This window comes from Biomphalaria glabrata, chromosome 2, assembly GCF_947242115.1.
Source record: "Biomphalaria glabrata chromosome 2, xgBioGlab47.1, whole genome shotgun sequence".
NCBI lineage: Eukaryota > Metazoa > Mollusca > Gastropoda > Planorbidae > Biomphalaria > Biomphalaria glabrata.
In genome coordinates, this window is record NC_074712.1 from 43,692,386 (window position 1) to 43,716,500 (window position 24,115).

Sequence of the window (24,115 nt, forward strand, 5' to 3'; positions counted from 1 at the left end):
TTTCATTTGGGGCCATCAGGTTCACTTCACCTAGGGCCTCCTATTATATAAAGTCCTGCTTGGGGATTACAATGTGTCTTTTAACCTCCTGAGAGTTTTGTGATAGAACTTGACATTGCTATTACAGTTTTGTGGTGTCAGCAGTAGGCATGAATTAGAAGTGAAATGATTAAATAGAACAAAAATTCTTTTTACTTTAAAAAAATATTATCTGGTGGAATGATTTGTTTGTTAGTAGCAAAATTGCTAGTTATTTTTTTTTTTTTACAATCTAATACTGAAGGTTTGTTTTGGAGCCCAAACATTTAAGAAGTGCAGTGTATCACATGACCACGCAGTTCAGATGTGACCTACACGTTTAGCCACATTGAATGCACATTCATTCAAGATAACCTAATGCATTCCCGAGTGGTTTTTCAATAGTTTTAGATGTAAGTTTTTTTTTTGTTTTTTTTTTTTTGTTGTTGTTGTTTTCCCTTTTATCTTCATAACAAAATGCGCAGAAATTACTTTAAAAAAAATATATAAAATGAACTGAATTAAAAGTGTTACTTCTGTATTATCACGGCAACAGCTTCGTGAAACGTTGATCAAATTGTAAACAAATAGCATAGATTTTAAATGCTTCTGTTTGAAATGGAGGCGCGGTGGCTGAGTGGTAAAGCGTTTGGCTTCCGAAACTGGTTCGAATCCTGGTGAAGACTGAGATTATTTTTTATTTCGGGATCTTTCTGTAGTCTCTTGAGTCCACTCAGCTTCATCATAATGGGTACCTGACATTAGATGGGGAAAAGTAAAGGCGGTTGGTCGTTGGGCTGGTCACATGACACCTACGTTAACCGTGGGCCACAGAAACATATGGCCATTACATCATCTGCCCTATAGATCGCAAGGTTTGAAAGGGAAACTATACTTTTACTTTACTCTGTTTAAAATGGTCGCTTGTGTTGCAAGGATGATAATAAGGCCTACAAATGATCTTTGCAAATAAATCTTTTTGTAAACACTAACATATTACAGGCCTACGTATTCGTAGAATGACATGTTTCAGGCCTACTTATTCGTATAATGACATGTTTCAGGCCTACGTATTCGTAGAATGACATGTTACAGGCCTACGTATTCGTAATTCGTAGAATGACATGTTACAGGCCTATGTATTCGTAGAATGACATGTTACAGGCCTACGTATTCGTAGAATGACATGTTACAGGCCTACGTATTCGTAAAATGACATGTTCTCAAAGATCAGAAAGTACAACAAACGCATGTTTTGATTGAAAACATTGAATTTAATCTTGAAACAAAGACACAGAAAGCTGACGTCAACACACACACACACACAAAAGTAGATCACATGAATTATATCTTCAAATATTAAACATTGCAATAACATCAACATGGATTATCTACCGCGTAGACCGCCATTTAGACTAGACTCCCCATCAAAACTTGTATGGTACCCTTAGGAAAATAGTGGGGGAAAAGATTTGTACACGAACACTGAATTCTAGACAAGGGGGAAAATACATTTCTACCCTTTTGTCCAAAATGAAAATGTTGTTATTGTCTTTTTGACACAATAATAAAAGCAATTTCTCAGCTCTTGAGGCACATTTTATTGTCATGTCTAGGTCTCTCAGCTCCAGGACGTTTAATGTCTTTCGCCAGCACGTACTGCAAGATTTTAGAAATCTACTTAGCTGCAGTCGCGCAGAATTCATTCGCAATTCTGAATGCCTCCAAGATGACTTGGGAGTGTTCTTTTTTCCCCTCATGATTCAACACCCTCCACCAGCTGATAAAACATTTATCTACTTGTGTGCAGTTTGACTTATTATGTTCCATGCAGGACAGTACATCAAATAGTTACTTGCGCATACACAAATAGAGCCACACTCGGGTTCGTTCGGAGATATTGATACAGTAATGTATTCATTTTATTGTTTGACAGATCAAAATGATCAATGTCCTTTTTTTCATAGAAAAATCTCAAATGAAAAAAAAAAGATCTTCAAGATTAAAACTTCTCTATAAATGACCTATGTTTTATTCTCTTCACCCTTGGTAGGGGGGGGGGGAAGGGTTTACAAGCCAAATCTCATTGTTGATAGACTTTTTTTTTATTATTGCATTACAAAATGATAAGATTGAGAAGCTCTATCTATTTAGAATTTCCATTGTAAAAAGTAGAAGAAAAAAAAAATCTTGCCTTGTCTGATTATCGACACTGTTATGACATCAGCTCCAACTAAAGTTTTGTTATTTATTTATTTGTGTGTGTGTCTGGATCCTATGTCTCCATCAGACAACGTAGGAATTACGTTCTTTGTCTTAGTAGCATTAGAGGAGGTTGTGGCTCTCCTTTATAAACTTTGTTTACAGAGATATAATTAAATGTTTTAAAACACCAGTAGCAACAGTAAGATATAGGTCACTGGCAGAAGAGGGGGGATTCCATTGGTACCAATCAAGTCATTAGGGAGTCAAGTTTTCTTAATGCCAGTCTCGGGATTCTGTTATGGCTTGCCGGTTTTGTGAAAATGTCAACAAAATAGTTTCATCTAGTGTCCTCAAAGGGCAATCTAGTCGCTTGCAGATTTTTTTGTTACCCTCTTCAATATAGAGCATAAAGAAATGATCTAAAGTGATTCTTGTATAGGAGAGTTCGGATATAGACAAAATCTGAAAGAGGATTGTGACGTCTCGGGATGGAACAGTGATTTAAAGACAACTTTTTAATTTAAAGAAAAATTGTTGATTCAAAAACAAAATTTTGATAGGCCTAACCCAAACTTTCTGAAATCATCGCTGTGACATAGTATGCTGACATAGTATGCTGACATAGTATGCTGATATAGTATGCTGACATAGTATGCTGACATAGTATGCTGACATAGTATGCTGACATATTTTGCTGACATATTTTGTAAAATGACGAAACGTAGGTAAAGTGTAGGTCTTTTTATAAGTTAGCAAATAATACACAAAATAAGCAACATATACAAGGTAGAAATATTGAATACTGGCCTCAGTGGCTTTAAACCTGACACATCAGAAGCTATGCCGAGACTGGCATTATCTCCTAGCGGTCTACTTAGAACACACAAAAATATAGTTATAATTATTAACAACCTATTATATTTCACAATAAAATCTTTTTCATAATGATTTTATTGTAATCAAATAATAGGGTAATTACAGTGATTATATTATTATATATAATATATTCATTTGTTATGATGCATTCGTGAAAAAAAAAAAAACATAAACAATAAAGAGTCATACATAGCGTTGACTGTTTTTAGTTTTTTCAGTTGTTCCGTTGTACAAATGTGACCAAAAGCATGATTTAGTACTAGCTTAATGTAGTAGACTACACACTTATGTCACTGGAAAAAGGATTTGATTGAATTAAAGTAAACATTGATCATCTCTGAACTTGCTCATGGTACCGAATTATTACAGGATTGCAATTCGAAGAAAACTTTAACTTAATTGCGTAGATAAAATGTCTTATAAGAATGATATCTCTATTAAATACTTTTTTTTAAATATGGTGATAGAAAACAAATTTGACGTCAAATGTTCTGTAACAGTCTCTGACCATGTAGTGATTGAGCTATATAGCAAAGCAATAGTAATATTAAAACATGAACAGGTGACGCGTGAAAAAAAAAACGTATTAAAAGTATGTAACTCTTTGGTCAGGAGAATTAAGGGCTTCAGTCCGAAACAGGTTAGGAACCAATGTTTTATTCCTTTTATTGGACCTCAGCCATCTATTCCTTACTAACAACTGACCCTTTCAGACACTGAAAGCCATCTATTCCTTACTAACAACTGACCCTTTCGGACACTGAAAGCCATCTATTCCTTACTAACAACTGACCCTTTCAGACACTGAAAGCCATCTATTCCTTACTAACAACTGACCCTTTCGGACACTGAAAGCCATCTATTCCTTACTTACAACTGACCCTTTCGGACACTGAAAGCCATCTATCTCTTACTAACAACTGACCTTTTCGGACACTGAAAGTCATCTATCCCTTACTAACAACTGACCTTTTCGGACACTGACAGCCATCTATCCCTTACTAACAACTGACCTTTTCGGACACTGAACGCCATCTATCCCTTACTAACAACTGACCTTTTCGGACACTGAACGCCATCTATCTCTTACTAACAACTGACCTTTTCGGACACTGAAAACCATCTATCCCTTACTAACAACTGACCTTTTCGGACACTGAAAGCCATCTATCCCTTACTAACAATTGACCATTTCGGACGCTGAAAGCCATCTATCCCTTACTAACAACTGACATTTTCGGACACTGAAGGCATTGGTTTGAGTGGCAGATGATTTATCAAACATGTACAACTACAAATATTTTGTTCACCCTAAAAGATGGCATTGGCTGGATAGGACGTCCACATAGCTGAGGACCTGGACAGATGGTTGAGGACCAAATATAAGGACCAAAATGGTGGTGCCAACCTGTTTTGGGTTGTAGCCCATAAAATCTCCTGACCACAGAGTTGAGGACCAGGATAGATGGTTGAGGACCAAATATAAGGACTAAAACACTAGTGCCAACCTGTTTTTGGCTGCAACCTATGCGATCTCCCATCACACACGTCACGGGCCACATTACCGAAAAAAATCGTCGATTCGAAAATAACCGAGACTCTACGAGGGTCCGTATAGCATCTTGTCACGTGCTGGTAATGTGACCCGCGGGTCGTAAGTTGTGCAACTCTTGGCTAATATACAGCCATATCCGCGAAAAGATATGGCTGGATTGCGAAACTTTAAAACAGAGAGAACCACTTAGACTTAGAATTTAAAAGACATACTACAGGTTCATCAGACGGCTGAGCTAAGGAGACTTGTGAATGCTTTTAAAAAAGTTGAGAAGCTGGCATCACATAATCAATAAGTCTTACAAGACGCACTAATGGCTCTGTATTTCTGACGATTGATAAGACATTAGAAAACTTCCTGCTCTCTGTAAACTAGTTTATATATTCTTAATGAGCACGAGCTGCTCCAGTTCAGAGAGATACCGTTAGAGAGTAGGCCTACTTGAGATTCACGTCCACACGTTTTGATATGCGCATTACTGTTAGGGAGTGTGGGTTTTCATGGCGATGATGAAGAAAGGGAGCATTAATTGTTAGTTTTGTAGAATGATGCAAGATAAACGGCTCTGCCATAATTTATGTTAAGAACGAGAGACGACCCAAAGAAACGGGAGTGTGTTTGTTGTGAATTAGATTTTGTTCAAAATACCATCTTTGACTAACGTCTACTACATTCCATCACAAGTTGATTTTGTCTATATTATAATAAAAATTCTATTTAATTTTGTTCACAAAATAAATAAATTCAATCTATTTCAAGTTCTATACTTAAAAATAGTATAGGGCTAGTGGTTTTCTCGGCATATGTCACTACAATCCAACGACCGATCAATAACTACTGCAATTAGTGGTCTCATTAAAAAAAAAAAGATTTCAGCTGTTGTTTTCATTTTAAAATACAAGATGCTGACATCAAGAAAAATTCGTTCCTTTAAGGTTCAGACTTTTTCATTTAGAGTTTTACTGTTGTACGGGTATCGAGTGTAAGCAACCAGAATACGATGTTTTCTATACCAGATGGATGTTTTATATACAAACAAATTTGTTGGGGTGTCTCGATATATTTGTACGTTGTTTCTTCTCTCCACCTGTGTATGTGCTTGCGTGAGTGAGAGAGAGAGCGTCTTGTCTTGAACAGTTAATTTAATCTATTCTCCCTACTGTCCCGGGAGATGTCATACGCGGGGGGGGAAGGATCGGGTTGGAGGAGTTCAATGCTAAGAACATAAAGGGAGTCGAGGTGGGGAAGGGATGGAAAGGGTTGCGGGAAGCGGGGAAGACAAGGGAAGAAACTGAGATAAATAAAACCTTGCAACCTGACAAAGGGATGCAACCTTTATTTGAATCGCTGTCTTCTAGTTTTGTTGCATTATGCACACGGAAATTGATAGCTTTATATTGACAGGAATTCATGTTATTACACGGATTATTCTGTGTATGCGTCTGTAAATGTTGTTTGTTTAAAAACATGTTCGCTTGTTTTTAGTTGTAAAAAAAAAAAGAGAGAACATAATCACTCGGTTGACCTCTCCATCATCTCACCAATATTAAAAATTGTGGACAAATTTAGTCATCTAGGCATGTAAATACAGAGAATTTCAAATAACAAGCAAGGCATTGACATATCTCATTCAGCAGTCAACAGTTGTCGGCAGAATTCAGAGATCCTAGACTATATGGTACAATCGCTTAGGTTAGATAGTTCCTTCGGCGAAACCCTTGCATACCTTGCGATCTATAGGGCAGATCATTTTAAGGTCATGTTTAAGACTGTTTCTTTGGCCATCTTTTAGCGAACAGGGTGTCATGTCGCCAGTACAACGACCAACTGCCTTTAATTTCCCCAATTAAAGTCAGGTACCCATTAGAGTTGGGTGGACCCAGGAGCGCCCTAAAAATCCGAAATTCAAAATCCAATCTTCACCTAGATTTAAACCCAGGACCCCAGGTTTAGAAGCCAAGCGCCTAACCACTCATCCACCACGTCCTCGGGACCTTGTTATTTCTGAGTTTCTAAGTTTCTGACTTTCTTACTTTCTGAGTTTCTGAAATGCACTCTACTGGCGTCTACAGCTCACACAACATGTTGAGTTGAGCTTTAAATGCCGATACTGAAGATTGAGCGTCTACTGTAATGCGCCTAATTGTCGCAAGATCATATTTGGAGTTGAGCGACAAGCATTGCAGCAGTCCTGCTTTGGTCACGTAGAAGACTTAGGCTACATCAAACAATGGTACAGAGCCTGGGAAAACATTTCGATACAGTAAAGACGGGTAGAATCGCGTTGGCGTAGAAGTATTAAAATGTTTTACGCAAGAAAATGTTTTAAGCTAATTTTCTGCAGGCGATTTTTTTGTTGTTGCAAACTCTGTATTCAATGTCATAATTTGAAGTTGTACTTTTTAAAAATTGTTAATAAGGTTCCCCTTTTTTTATCAGTTTTCAAATATTAATATTGATTAATAAACATATACAATATAAATTTTGTTTCTTGAAAAAAATGACACCATCATTTTGCGTCTGTTTTTTTTTTTTTTTTTTTGTCTTTCTGTCCTGCCTGTCTGTCTGTTTCATTATCCACATGTTCTGGCAAAAATTTTTAGAAATTGTTTATGCTATAAATACTGTACAAATGAGCTTTAAAAAAAAAAGATATACTGCGATGCAGGTTTAACTGAACATTGCAAAAAACAAGTAGACAAGTTTCACAAACATATCATAAATTCATCATATCAAATTTAATTGTGTATATTTAGCAAGGACCATTTAACCCAATGATGATCTAACTACGGTCCTCGGGTCATATCTAGCCCGTGACGCCTTTCTCTCTTGCAATTTCTGTCTAGAGTACATAATGGAGCTGCGTTGAACCAGTTCCATTGAATGATAGTTTGTGGGGATATGTAACATCTAGAAACAACTTTGCTTGATCCAAGTGGAGCTAGATATGTACAATGTTCATATATTGGAGAGTTACTAGAGTACATTAGAAGCCTACACGTAATGGGGCGGCCTATTGACCAAATATAAAGCAAATTATGACTATTTATAGTTTTCAGCCTCTGAAGAATTCGCAAATATGCAATGGCCTTATGTAATCGGTAATAAAAGATGAAACTTCTATGATCGAGTGTATAGTTCTGATTAGAATGGCCATACTTGATTGAAGTGGACACTCTTAATTAAATTGGAGACACTTAAACCTCTGTAGACACATGAAAACATGTTTCGACACCTCGCCGCTGTTAGTTAGCAGCCAATCTAAAAGTTCACTAAATAACAAATTACTCCAAAGTTGTCAAAGATTAATGCCCAACATTACTTGTGAACAAGAATTGAATCAGCTGTATCCAAAATAGTGGATCAACATTTGCTTATGTAAATGCCAATTGAGTTGAAGCATGCTTCCTCTTGTTCTGTGATCTTCTTCTAATTCCCCATTCATTTCCTTACAATGTTTCTATAATAAATCGTTCAGAAACATCTTGCCCATAGCAACAAAAAGACTAGATATTCTTCTCTATTGCTTTAGTCCAGAACAGAGAGAAGATCCTTTCCCCATGAAAGTAAGGCAGCAGTGAAGCTTGAGACGACAAAGACCATAGCAAAGTTCGCCGCCTTGATCGTGAGGGGGGATCTGTTGCAGCCGTCTTCAGAGCAAGAGTAGTAGCACTTCCAGTAGAATTCCCCTCCGACAAGCTGCTCTGTACAGTTACTCTGGAGGAGGTCAGTACATCCTCGGCTAACGACCTCACCTGGGGAGAGAGTTTGGAAAGAGAAGGGCAGTATCGGTAAGCACTGTGTTTATTTACAGCAATCTGAACTAATTAGAAGAAACATAGAAACAAAATCAATAACAATATACTCCATGAGCTAGAAAATACATGTACGAATTAAGAGTCTATCTACCTATATCTATGTTATCTCTCTTTCTATTACTATATATGTCTGTACACAACTAACATTTGATCTAAAGCAGTGATACCAAAATACTGCTTGCGGGCGATGAAGGTCTATTGTCCACAATACAATAAATGGAAATGCGTAATCAATAACATTAAAGAGATCACCGAATCGTGTCCTTGACATTTTTAGTCAACTTGGTAACAACGTGAGTGGTAGTTTGCTGTTCAACATTTGAGAATGAGTAAACTGAACAAACAAAATCTTGGCTTTGAGTGTAAACATTAAAAAGTGGCCAGATTTTTACTTTTTGTACAACCTATAGAAAGTATTTCTATTTCAATAGAGTTTTTTCATTGCATCCTGCCATTCAGACTTTGGTTTCGATAAAACAACTTGGAACATCTAACTAGTGGCTATAGAAATAATGTTGGGTACAACTTGGAACATCCAACTAGTGGCTATAGAAATAATGTTGGATACAACTTGGAACATCTAACTCGTTGCTATAGAAATAATGTTGGATACAACTTGGAACATCCAACTAGTTGCTATAGAAATAATGTTGGATACAACTTGGAACATCCAACTAGTTGCTATAGAAATAATGTTGGATACAACTTGGAACATCCAACTAGTTGCTATAGAAATAATGTTGGATACAACTTGTTTCTAATCAAAATGTCGTCTGTTCTATTACATTTTTAGTTTTGCAATGATGTGGCCCGTGACAAGAGTGTGGAGAATTTATTTGTTACGCAAGCTGATGGGGGTTGGGCATCACTGATCTAAAGTATTTATTTTGTTTGTATACAAAGTGTTAATTGCTATATTGTTTTCAAAAGTTCCTAAATTTGTATTCCTAGACAGATGTTTGTTAACAGCAGCTTGACTTACCAATACCATACAGAAACACAAACACAACCAAACAAAATACTCAGAAAGATAAACAAATAAAGGAACATTTATTATTCCATATGCTGAGACAAATTCTTCAAAGTTCTTCTTTTCCCAAGGGCCAGAAGAGGAGAGAAAGGAAACTAAAAATAGACTATTTGTTTTATCTAACAGGAAGTTACGTAATACTTACCGTGGCCAGTGGGGACAATCTTTGCACGAGTCTTGAAACAGTACTTGGCGTTTTTATGCTGACCAGTACATGGAGTGGCCGGGATGTCGCCATACTGACAATCTGGGGTGTTCAATGAAACACACTGGACACAAGCCAAACCGGAAACTGGGAAGAGAAATAGGAACACAAATAATGCAGTAACAATTAGTGTGTTTACAAGTAATGTTTGTAGTTTGAACGAGGGTGTGGCTTAAAAGTTCGCCATATAAGGCAGCTGATTCATTTTATTTTTTTATAATATTTTTTCCTTGTCTACTGTCTCACCTATTGTTTTTCCATTGGAAGGTTGTTTTTTTTTTTTTGTTACTTGTCCATCGAGGATAAGTAGTGCGGACAACCGAATAAGAATTTATTCAAACATTTTAATTGTCGCAATATAAATATTTTTTACAGTTTAAATTAAGGCAAAACGCAACGATACGCCAATTCGGAATCCTAGAAATTATTTCTATAATAACGGCGTGATGCCACATTTTTTCATTGGTCAGACTGGCATCTATAGCCTTGTTAGTCAGACTGGTGTCTATAGCCTTGTTGGTCAGACTGGCGTCTATAGCCTTGTTAGTCAGACTGGTGTCTACAGCCTTGTTGGTCAGACTGGGCTCTATTGCCTTGCTGGGTACTCCGCAGCCTGTCTAGGACATGAAAACTCATAAAATAAAAATGCGACTATCTGTTGTTGACATCTGTCTCCGACCTCTCGACTACTGGGAATGACATTTAGTGTAACAGACATTTCTACAATAGTGCCACACTGAGACCAGGATAATGACCATCGTGTACTTACTGGACCGAATACATATTTACTACTTTTTGACGTCTATAGACATTGTTTACCCCCCCCCCCCCGAAACAAAAAGTGAGTTTTTGTAGGAATCACTAGATTAGGTTCTAAGAGTAGTGAGTCAAATTGAAAGGAATGCCTTCATCAAAAGAGCATTCGCTCAATTTGGTTAGGAAAATGAGGAAGACTATGTACGTTTATAATTCACACAGAAGTATGTGGGCCATCTAGAAATGTACGTTCAAATCTATCTCACACAGAAGTATGTGGGCCATCTAGAAATGTACGTTCAAATCTATCTCACACAGAAGTATGTGGGCCATCTAGAAATGTACGTTCAAATCTATCTCTCACAGAAGTATGTGGGCCATCTAGAAATGTACGTTCAAATCTATCTCACACAGAAGTATGTGGGCCATCTAGAAATGTACGTTCAAATCTATCTTATGCTTTCTTTGATTCAGCGCTGGGACACTATTCGGAGCACCATTGAAGTAATTCAGAAAAATGACATAGCATATATACAAAATTAAACGAAATTAATTTGAAACTACAAAGCGCTTTATCTGCTTTTGTTGTAAATCTTTTTATGTAAATACAAAACTCTAGACGATGTTTACAGCTTCCAAATCTTTATACATTTTCAAATAGAGATGAAGATTCGCATGCTTACTGTTGACACATAATAGATCTTAGTGCAGAGCTGAACTGAATATTTGAAGACATTCTTCATTTAGATCTACTTGACAGGGTGTTGGACTCTTTAGCGCTCGGACATAGAAAGATGAGCCCAGATGAATTCAGTAGAAGCTTATTGAAATATTTACAAATGAGAAACTACAACCGATGTTCGAACAAGGATATCACCGTTAGAGAAGATCTCATTTCTATATTTTGTATTATAAAATTATTGTACAGAAGTTGTTGACTGCCTTCCTTCTTTCTATTTTGCAGAACATAAAGTACGTGCCGTTATGAATTTGGGAACCACTGATATTATTGATTTGTTAGTGTAAAACATACATAGGTTGGTGCACGACTAAAAAGGAAATGAAGGGGAGTAAAGAATTGTGACTCTTATTAGACGAAGAGAAGGATTACTTCCCTCTAATTACAAAACAAAAGTCAACTCAAAGTTCTGTGAAGGAACGTGTCGCTGCAAGAGATGCATTCATTAGTGGTGGCATATTGATCTAACTAGACACTGGTCAGTTCATTTACATAGCCTTCTGGCTAACATTAGTTTCATCATCATACCAAAGATTCGATTCACAACATCTTTACATAATACATTTTTATACCAATTTTCTCTCTCTCTCTCTCTCTCTTTTTCACCACCGCCCTCTCTCTCTTTCTTTCTCTCTCTCTCTCTCTCTCTCTCTCTCTCTCTCTCTCTTAAATCAACTTATACAAACTTCTAAAGACCTTGTATATATTTTCTGCCTAGCATTAAATAACAATGGATAGAAGCAGATTTTTTAACTGAGCAACAAACCTGGACACTTATTTGAGAAACACATTGCTCTTGAACACCTATTTGAGAAACACATTGCTCTTGAACACCTATTTGAGAAACACATTGCTCTTGGATACCTATTTGAGAAACACATTGCTCTTGAACACCTATTTGAGAAACACATTGCTCTTGGATACCTATTTGAGAAACACATTTCTCTTGGATACCTATTTGAGAAACACATTGCTCTTGGACACCTATTTGAGAAACACATTGCTCTTGGATACCTATTTGAGAAACACATTGCTCTTGGACACCTATTTGAGAAACACATTGCTCTTGGACACCTATTTGAGAAACACATTTCTCTTGGATACCTATTTGAGAAACACATTGCTCTTGGACACCTATTTGAGAAACTCATTGCTCTTGGACACCTATTTGAGAAACACGTTGCTCTTGGACACCTATTTGAGAAACACATTGCTCTTGGACACCTATTTGAGAAACACATTTCTCTTGGATACCTATTTGAGAAACACATTTCTCTTGGACACCTATTTGAGAAACACATTTCTCTTGGACACCTATTTGAGAAACACATTGCTCTTGGACACCTATTTGAGAAACACATTGCTCTTGGACACCTATTTGAGAAACACATTTCTCTTGGACACCTATTTGAGAAACACATTTCTCTTGGACACCTATTTGAGAAACACATTTCTCTTGGACACCTATTTGAGAAACACATTGCTCTTGGACACCTATTTGAGAAACACATTGCTCTTGGACACCTATTTGAGAAACACATTTCTCTTGGACACCTATTTGAGAAACACATTGCTCCTGGACACCTATTTGAGAAACACATTGCTCTTGGACACCTATTTGAGAAACACATGGCTCTTGGACACCTATTTGAGAAACACATTGCTAAGAAAGTTATGAAAATTCTTAACATAAAAAATCGCCCTCTTATTCATGACTTTAACCCTTTACTATCACAGATAAGATCTAAGACACCGATCACAAAAAACAAATGGACTCATAAACTCTTTTCTTCTTTTGGCAATGAAATCGGTGAACAAAATGTCACTTTATGTTGTTAATTTCGCATGTAATGTTGAAGAGAGACTGGGCTATGAATGTATACTTTGTGTGCTATCGTACATATTGTTGACTCTAATTACTTTTTTTTGTAATGCACAATTGTAAAACAAATTTCCTCATGGATAATAAACATAATTATATATCTATATATATACTTCTCTTCTTCGCTCAAGAGTTTGGACGAGAAGAAGAAGTAAAGGAAAGATCACTCTCTTATTTCTGTGTTCAATTGACTCACAACATTTTGACATTTTTGGCATTTGTCAACAATATTGGGTTTTAGGATATGTTTCTCGTAATTTTTTGTCCTAATTACTCTGTCTTGTATTGCTGTAACAAAGCCTTCTGTTTCAGGGTAGAGACGACCTGCTTTGAGCCATGCTAAAGAAGCAGCATTGTTTCAGGGTAGAGATGACCTGGTCTGAGCCATGCTAAAGAAGCAGCTTTGTTTCAGGGTAGAGACCACCTGGTCTGAGCCATGCTAAAGAAGCAGCTTTGTTTCAGGGTAGAGACCACCTGGTCTGAGCCATGCTAAAGAAGCAGCTTTGTTTCAGGGTAGAGACGACCTGGTCTGAGCCATGCTAAAGAAGCAGCTTTGTTTCAGGGTAGAGATGACCTGGTCTGAGCCATGCTAAAGAAGCAGCTTTGTTTCAGGGTAGAGACGACCTGGTCTGAGCCATGCTAAAGAAGCAGCTTTGTTTCAGGGTAGAGATGACCTGGTCTGAGCCATGCTAAAGAAGCAGCTTTGTTTCAGGGTAGAGATGACCTGGTCTGAGCCATGCTAAAGAAGCAGCCTTGTTTCAGGGTAGAGACCACCTGGTCTGAGCCATGCTAAAGAAGCAGCCTTGTCAATGTTGTCCCCATTTTATAAAGCTGGGAATTTTCCGTGGAGTTTTTTTTTCTTCCCATTGGCGAATCTCATGCCCTACGTCATCCAAACCGACATTGACATCAACATTATTATTATTATTATTGTTATTATTATTATTTATTTATTTGAGTCTCAAAAACAAAATCAAACGATGACAACTGATTGATAGGATCTAGAAGAGAAATGACATGCAGTTACATTGTTTGTTTTTTATATCACAACTTGAGACTCAACTTTGGACTTAGAGAAATGTCGCTTCCAGTGTTCGAACCTTCCTTTTTGAACGGCTAACCTGCTGCTAACCTGTTGCTAACCTGCTGCTAACCTGCTCAATTCAAAGTGATTCCAATAAATTGTATGCGGCTTAATAACCAATCTATTAATATCTTGATCTACATTTTCCATTATTCAGGTATAAACTCATTTTAAATGCACTAAAGGTCCTCCATACGAAGTATCGCATCTTCCATCTATAACTTCATTTATTGACATCGAAATCCAATTGATACCATCATAACTTCTATTAATCTAAAACTCAATAGCCTTGTTTAGTTTGAGTGTCACCATTTCATTTTCTTGTTTTTCAAGGTCTATGTTAAATTTACATTTCTAAAAAATAAATTTACACTACCATGTTAAATTGACAATGTCATGTTAAATTTAATATTCCATGTTAAATTTATTATCCCGTGTTAAATTTATAATTCCATGTTAAATTTACATTTCCATGTTAAATTTACAATCCCATGTTACATTTACAATTCCATGTTCAATGTACTATCCCATGTTACATTTACAATTCCATGTTCAATGTACTATCCCATGTTCAATGTACTATCCCATGTTGAATGTACTATCCCATGTTGAATGTACTATCCCATGTTGAATGTACTATCCCATGTTCAATGTACTATCCCATGTTCAATGTACTATCCCATGTTGAATGTACTATCCCATGTTCAATGTACTATCCCAGGTTCAGTGTACTATCCCATGTTGAATGTACTATCCCATGTTCAATGTACTATCCCATGTTCAATGTACTATCCCATGTTCAATGTACTATCCCATGTTGAATGTACTATCCCATGTTGAATGTACTATCCCATGTTGAATGTACTATCCCATGTTGAATGTACTATCCCATGTTCAATGTACTATCCCATGTTCAATGTACTATCCCATGTTCAATGTACTATCCCATGTTCAATGTACTATCCCATGTTCAATGTACTATCCCATGTTGAATGTACTATCCCATGTTGAATGTACTATCCCATGTTGAATGTACTATCCCATGTTACATTTACAATTCCATGTTCAATGTACTATCCCATGTTGAATGTACTATCCCATGTTGAATGTACTATCCCATGTTGAATGTACTATCCCATGTTCAATGTACTATTCCATGTTCAATGTACTTTCCCATGTTCAATGTACTATCCCATGTTCAATGTACTATTCCATGTTGAATGTACTATCCCATGTTGAATGTACTATCTTATGTTCAATGTACTATCCCATGTTCAATGTACTATCCCATGTTGAATGTACTATCCCATGTTCAATGTACTATCCCATGTTCAATGTACTTTCCCATGTTGAATGTACTATCCCATGTTCAATGTACTTTCCCATGTTGAATGTACTATCCCATGTTGAATGTACTATCCCATGTTGAATGTACTATCCCATGTTCAATGTACTATCCCATGTTGAAAGTACTATCCCATGTTGAATGTACTATCCCATGTTCAATGTACTTTCCCATGTTGAATGTACTATCCCATGTTCAATGTACTTTCCCATGTTGAATGTACTATCCCATGTTGAATGTACTATCCCATGTTCAATGTACTTTCCCATGTTGAATGTACTATCCCATGTTCAATGTACTTTCCCATGTTGAATGTACTATCCCATGTTGAATGTACTATCCCATGTTCAATGTACTATCCCATGTTGAATGTACTATCCCATGTTCAATGTACTTTCCCATGTTGAATGTACTATCCCATGTTCAATATACTATCCCATGTTCTCTTCTATTGATATTTTTATAACGGGAAAGGCAAAGGGAAGATAACTCCATCAAAAGGTTTTGTTGAGTAAGATAACTCTGGTCGCTGTTGGGCTTTATCCCGGAGTTTCAATAAAACAGCTTTATCACTTTAATCATTGATGAGCAGAAATCTGTGTTGTTTCTTAAAACTAAAAGCTATCTCGGGACATTGATTAGAATGAAACTTGTCATAGTGGTCTTGAGATCATCTCGTCGTGTCCTCGTTATCTCGAAGTAAACACTCGGCAATGTTTTCAGTTTCTAGGGAAATACTATTGACCCAGGTGGACATTTTATTACTTCAAAGTTCCAACTGCACTGCAATGAGATCTGGAGATAAAGTCAGACCAAAAGTTTTTGCTTGTATTTTTGTTTTGGCCAAGAATCGAATGTGACAAAGCTTGAGATTGAATAATGGACGTATTACATCAAACAGTTGCTAAATCTGGACATGTTTTTAAACTGTTTCTAAGTGTGATCAGGTTTCAAAATGTTTTACAAATCTTATATCTACTGGCTCTGTCTGTCTGTCTGGTACAATATTTGTACACGTTATTTTGCCCACACCCAAGCTCGGATCAAGTTGACATTTTGCACACAATTATTTCTTGTACCTGACAAAACAATAAACAATTTAAAAACTTTAACCAGTTAGATAATGAATTATTCTTATATGAATTATTTTGTTTGGTATCGAACAAGGGAAACAATTGAACTTAACCCTTAATACTTTGTGTAGAGAATTAAGTTGTCGCTTGAAGGTTTGAAACTAACAATAGATAGCTATAAAGCCTTCTATTTTCACAAGCACTTCGTCGACACAGTGGCTAGTGTATTGGCTTGAAGAGGCTTGAATTCTGAGTTCGAATTCAAGTCGTACAGCTTTTTACACATTTATTCATTGCAGTTGAAAAGCGATCACGTGAACATAAACACGCCCCCTCTTGCTGCCCCTTTCCAACTGGTCCAGACAAGTGATAGGATCAAAGCGCATTGAGAAAGCTAAAAGCCTGCAATAGTGCTAAACAAAAAACAATTGGTAAAAATAATATCTAAACACACAGATTTATTATTGTTAGTCAAGAGTCTAGGCCTATTACAAATGTAATTACATGAAAGATCCAAACTAATTGCTACAGTTACAATTAATATAAGCTTTGTTTTCAAATTTTTATTTTGCTTGTAACAAAGCTGATATCAACTCTGTCTGTCTGTCTGTCTGGTACATTTCTTTTACACGCTATCTTTCCCACGCCATTTTCGGATCAAGTTGAAACTTTACACAATTATTTGCTATAACTAACTAAAAAAAATTAACCAATTAAAAGAAAATAATTAATTAATTATTGGTAATATTTATTTTGTTTGGTATAGAAACAATGTGATATAAACTTTGTCACATGTAAATTATGAGTGAGTCTGGTGTGAATGTACGCTTTTTTTGTATAGTTAGAATGTTTTTTGTTTGGTGTCATGCACACATTGTAAGACAAATTTCCTTACGGACAATAAAGATTATTATTATTATTATTTTTCAATAAAAATATCAACCAATTAGTTAATCAATTAGTGGTAATTAACTAATTTTTATATAGAAAACGGGAGTTTATTCCTGCAGTATTGAGTTATGTGGCAGTGATTTTCCTATCATCACACGCTAGTATGCTTTTTTTTTTTGTTAAGGTTTATTTTTGTTTTGTTTTGCTTATTTTAGCTTGTATGATTATGACTGAAAAGTATTTAATAATAATATAACACAAATAACCTCAGAATGTATATACAATACTTTATTTTTGGTCCCTCCTCTTGTCCCCCTCACTACGCCTCTGCAACACACATTATGTCTACATCGTGTCTACATTATGTCTACATTGTGTCTACTTGATTGTATGCTATATATTTAAGACAGTCAACATGAAGTCTTGGTGTTGGAATTCTTTTTTTTTCACGGTTTGGCGTTTCGGGATATAATTAACAATTGTTTTGTTTGTTTCATTTTGTAATCAAACTTTTAATTTTATCATTTAATCTCTCGTTCATTTCCCATGATCATTATTTCGCATTAACTTCAAGTTAATTTACTATAATCAAATGAGCTATCTAAAACTATGCTTTTAGATATGCTTTTAAATATCGATGTTGAAAATTGAATATATAAAAGGTAAAATTGCCAATGTTGACGAACCTTTTTGAGGAATCTCGCTACAAGTTGAAAAGTTTAAGCTTGCAGTTTGAAATTTAAAAAAAAACAACATTGAAGCTCTAGGACTAAGTCATTACTGGTCATTACATAGACAGAAATATGTTTGCTAATGTTATACTTTCTAAACTGTTTTTTTCTCTTTGTTTGCTAGAAACCACAAAGATGTTAAAATACCCTCTGCTACCCTTTTTAAATAAGAATATACATAAACCTTAATTGAACGTTGCCTTTTAAATCAGAAATATTTTAAGTATAAAGTAAGTAGGCTGTTTTATAACTGCACTTCTGACACCATTTTGCCAACAATACTTGACTTTGACGCTAGCTTTAATTTATGTTCTAAAACTAAATCTTGTGGGTCCCAACACTTCAATACAACGCACATTTAAAAAGCTAAATATCTTCCGTATTTTAAAATCCATTTCCGTTACGCCAAATCAACATTTTCTTGTGAACATAAACCTAAAAAAACAAAATACGAGCTAATCCTAACAGCATCCCACGAAACAAAACGTCCAATGCTCATTTTAAGGTCAATTGCCTCAAATCTGAACATGAGGTCAAGAGATGACACTAGGTGATAGCGGAACTCTCCAGCAGCCTCTCTATTTCATATGCATTGGAACAATGGCTGATGGCCGAGCTGTAAAACAAATGTATCGATTCGTCTGTCTGGACACTATGTTTAGCTAAACGCAGAAGTCTAAGAGAGAGAAGATCTTGAGAATCCAAAAGGTTGACAGGAAGCAAATCATCCAGGACATTGCTGAAAGTAAAAGTTACAGTCAAGCATTGATCTTGTAATGGACAAAGTCTTTAGCGTCGTGCGAACTAAAATGACCTGGAGTGATCCCACTTGATAGGCACGTCCAGAACAGTTCATGTCACAATGACCCGCTAGACAATCTCAGCTTAGAGTTCTCTTTGTCTTTTTTTTTTTTGTTTTTTAAACTTTAAATGAAGACAGTAAGACCATTTAAGACATTTGAAACCAAATATTCTATTTAAAAAAAAGATATATTTTACAATGAACAACCATTTTAATATAAAACAACATACTTAAGTCTATTTCCACGCATTATGATCTATACTTTTTATTATTCACTCAAAATCCAAACACATGTCCTTCTGCTCTCTCCGTCTGTTTCTTGTGTAGTCTGGCTTTGTTTTCTAGTTCAGTGAGAAATAGCAGAGTGCTTATAGATACATCACACTACATCGTGAAGGAGAATGTTTTCGCTGTCATCAGTTTTGGTCTGGGGGTCTTGGGGTCTAGGGTTACCTTCTGTTTAGTGTTCCATCGTTTGTCATGTTTTGATCGATGGCTAACACGTTTGGCAAGGACACTTTTAGACACACATAGCTCTTGTAATCTGGTACCATCTAATCAGTGAATGATTCCACATGTGAACAAAAAAAAAAGATAATGTTCATTTGTAACTTGTGTCCTCTCTATTACGGTACTATTGCCACCGGAGATGAATGATAACTTGTAGAACTATCTGCAAGTTTGGAAAATCTATTTAATTCAACTAGCAAGAGTGTCAAGTTTGTATTAGGCCTAGGCCAAAGCTTTGTGTTGCCCTTTAGGCCAAGTTGGGCACAGTCCAAGCACTTATGAGCTGTAGTCCAAGGTACATCTTTTTATTGTCAGACCAAGCTTAGTATTTACTTACCTCTAGAATGTCCATTAAGGGTCAAGCTTGCACTCTTATATCATTCTTGACCAAAGGGAAGAATTTTACCCAGAGGCAGGGAATGAGAGATTCGCCCTTCACCCGCCTGCAATGATGAAAGAGCAGTCAAGCGTAATGTGTCCTGTTACTGTTTAGTTAGTATGTTGAATTATCAGGAGGTGCTTGGTATTTACTGTTTCAGAGTACTTAGATGCATCCCTGTGAGTTCGGTCCTCACTAACCCAATAACTAAGATACCTATTAACACGTAGAACAGTGTTTCCCGACATTTATTAAACAAAACATTTCGCTAATTTTGAGCCTTGAGTGGAACTGTGGAACACTTCAATTATTTTTTAGGTTGGATTATTTCCTGTTTGCTTAAATAAAAAAATTAACTATATTCTAAATTTTAATTTCAAGCATAAAACTAAACTAAAATACACATAAAAGTATGAGACAAATTAAGGTTGGATCACCTTCATTGTATTGAGTCTTTGACGAGCAGAACTACTTGGAATCATGCACGATATTGGTAAGGTGAGTTCCACTATCTGGTGTGTCAAGTCTTTCACTATCTGGTGTGTCACGTCTGTTACTAGACCTTGTCTTTCACTATCTGGTGTGTCTAATCTGTTACTAGACCTTGTCTTTTCTTCCACTACCTGGCATGTCACGTCTGTCACTAGACCTTGTCTTTTTTTATTCACTATCTGGTGTGTCACGTCTGTTACTAGACCTTGTCTTTCACTATCTGGTGTGTCTAATCTGTTACTAGATCTTGTCTTTTCTTCCACTACCTGGTGTGTCAAGTCTGTCACTAGACATTGTCTTTTCTTTCACTATCTGGTGTGTCAAGTCTGTTACTAGACCTTGTCTTTTCTTTCACTACCTGGTGTGTCAAGTCTGTTACTAGACCTTGTCTTTTCTTTCACTACCTGGTGTGTCAAGTCTGTCACTAGACCTTGTCTTTTCTTTCACTATCTGGTGTGTCAAGTCTGTCACTAGACCTTGTCTTTTCTTTCACTATCTGGTGTGTCAAGTCTGTCACTAGACCTTGTCTTTTCTTTCACTATCTGGTGTGTCACGTCTGTTACTAGACCTTGTCTTTCACTATCTGGTGTATCTAATCTGTTACTAGACCTTGTCTTTTCTTCCACTACCTGGTGTGTCAAGTCTGTCACTAGACCTTGTCTTTTCTTTCACTACCTGGTGTGTCAAATCTGTTAAGGTAAGGTGAGTTCCACTATCTGGTGTGTCAAGTCTTTCACTATCTGGTGTGTCACGTCTGTTACTAGACCTTGTCTTTCACTATCTGGTGTGTCTAATCTGTTACTAGACCTTGTCTTTTCTTCCACTATCTGGTGTGTCACGTCTGTTACTAGACCTTGTCTTTTCTTTCACTATCTGGTGTGTCACGTCTGTTACTAGACCTTGTCTTTTCTTTCACTATCTGGTGTGTCAAGTCTGTTACTAGACCTTGTCTTTTCTTTCACAATCTGGTGTGTCACGTCTGTTACTAGACCTTGTCTTTTCTTTCACTATCTGGTGTGTCAAGTCTATTACTAGACCTTGTCTTTTCTTTCATTACCTGGTGTGTCAAGTCTGTTACTAGACCTTGAATTTTCTTTCACTACCTGGTGTGTCAAGTCTGTTACTAGACCTTGTTTTTCACTATCTGGTGTGTCAAATCTGTTACTAGACCTTGTCTTTTCTTTCACTATCTGGTGTGACAAGTCTGTCACTAGACCTTGTCTTTTCTTTCACTATCTGGTGTGTCAACGCTGTTACTAGACCTTGTCTTTTCTTTCACTATCTGGTGTGTCAAGTCTGTTACTAGACCTTGTCTTTTCTTTCACTATCTGGTGTGTCAAGTCTGTTACTAGACCTTGTCTTTTCTTTCACTATCTTTTGTGTCACGTTTGTTACTAGACCTTGTCCTTTCTTTCACTATCTGGTGTGTCAAGTCTGTTACTAGACCTTGTCTTTTCTTTCACTACAATAAGAAAATTCTGCTTCGCACAAATAGAGGTTATGAAAGGGAAGTGAGATAACAATACTTTGTTTTAGAATATTGTAGTACTCTTCAGACAAACTCGACCAGAAATCATTTAATGGTTGATCTTTTTATATTTGCTTTCAATTAGAGTCCCATCTAGAGCAGTTCAAAGTTCATAGTGGTGTTATTATAGAATGTTTCCGTTTCCAAGAAGTGCTAATAAAATCGTTCTGTTCTCCTCATCCACGTACTGTCTCGATCATATTGTGACGGTCATTTGTGTCGCGGTCAAAGTTTGTTGGCCATGGTGCGTTGCTACTACACGGCCCCTGTAAAGAAGGCTGTGGCGGATGGGGCGCTTAAGCTGAGCCTTGCTTACATCATCTCCATCAACTATGGCTGTTCGCTAGAACGTGTTGGGGAAGCCCCCAATAGAGAAACTGTTCCTTTTGCCAATTAGTTACTCTAGTAGCCTGTACTTCCTAGAGTGTCAACAAGGGAGCCACACTGAGACCAGGAAATATTGCCATCGTTCATTTACTTTATATATTTTAGCCATCCCATGAAGGTTGACGGACACCCCCCCCCCCAACATAATGAAAGTATTGATGCAATCTTCCACTCTAGAACACACGGCGACTTCCCAGATTAGTAAAGTGATTTACTTCTTATTGTGTTATTCTGACCCCTTCAGAGAAATGTTTCTTTTCTCATTTCTTTTAAATCGAGTTAGTTACGATGTAAGTAGAGGACAATGTGAGTCTTTAGGAATCAATATTTAGATTTACAGAACAATCCACTTGAAATAAAATCTAGGTTATAAGGTTAACAACTGAACCTTTTATTCTATTAAGCTGAATTCGAAGCCACTTTTATGACGTTGTCTGATGTCTTTAAGTACTTGATTCACTAAACAAAATGTGTTTTTAAAGACTTGTGTCACTTTTATCAAACTTTCTCCGTTTCTATGTTTTATAAACTATAAATGAAATGTTAACTGTATTTAAATGGCACCTTTATCGCATGTGAAAGATGTTATACTTATTTCTAGGACAGGAGTATAAGAAAGCGAAGTACATTCTTAGTATTTTTAGCATCCCCTGGAAGGGTGATCTGTCTGTTCGTCCGTCGGGTTTAAATCTTAAAACTTGAAAAGATAATAAAAATTCCATATCATGATATTTTAGATATTTCAAAGTTCTTTTCTAAAAGCAAACATTTTAATTTGTAAATTTAACTATGCATGCAGTTATTTTTTCATAAAAATACACCATTTCTTATTAATAGTAAAAAAAACAAAACAGGGGGGAGGGTGGAATTATAAAAGTAAGGGAAATGATTTTGCTGTTATTTTCCAATCCTTTGTATTACTTAATTAAGTGTTTTCTCTTAAACAAGCTACTTTTATTTTAATTAAGTTTTTTACATTCGTTTTAAAAGAGAGAATGCATTTAGTATGTACATAAGTAAAATCAACTTTAAAAAATACAATTAATCAGCAGTGTTTCATATAATACAAGTGAAGTGTAATCTACTATAGCAGTGCTTCTCAAACTGGAGTCCTCGAGACGACCTTTGGGTATCCGCAGTAAGATAATTAAAATAACTTCTCCGCTAAAAGCCAGCTTATCCGATCGGATAATTTTAATAATAATCAACTCGCCACTTGCTACAGTTTAATATGCTTATTATATACTATTCTATTACGACCTAAACCATTTGGATATTCCCGAACATTTGGATATTCCCGAACTGAGTACTGAACCCTTCTGAGCGTGGACAAACTCAGATCCCAATCAAAAGTGAATCCATACAAATACAAGAGCAGTTTATTAAATAAACCTCAGACAAGGAACTTCAACGATCAATGTCTAAACATGGATACCAAATATTCTCGTTTAAAAAGCAGAAACCAATTTTATATTCAGCATTATGAGTACATAAGTTGTTGACTACTTTCGTGTTCTATATAGCTATATGCCATAGTGTAAATACAGTATTGATCCTCATCACAAATAAAAGTAACCGAATAGAAATTGGTGATCGTTGAGATTTGCAATTGATAATTACAAACATTAAGCCGAACATACATCTCTCACATCTTATCTCATCCATCACTTGACCTTCATCGTAGGGGTGAGGTGACAGTTCGCGCAACCAAATCCATCCACCCTTCCCCAATCAGCAGCCTCCCTTAGCAGAACTTCAAGAGAGAGGCCGGTCCAGTCTTTTACACGCCTCAGCCAGCCCCTTCTCGGA

At 36.3% G+C, this 24,115-nt stretch overlaps 1 long non-coding RNA gene across 1 annotated transcript in view; it reads right to left on the reverse strand.

Annotated features, from left to right (window-relative positions):
* Window positions 1-1,271: 1,271 nt before the first annotated feature.
* The window catches only part of LOC106055380 (uncharacterized), an 82,092-nt gene continuing 59,248 nt past the window's right edge, over window positions 1,272-24,115 (reverse strand). The window contains exons 3-4 of the long non-coding RNA XR_008776633.1: window positions 9,648-9,794; window positions 1,272-8,409 (exon numbers count right to left, since the gene is read on the reverse strand). This is a non-coding gene — a long non-coding RNA (uncharacterized LOC106055380). The remainder of the gene's footprint in view (window positions 8,410-9,647; window positions 9,795-24,115) is intronic.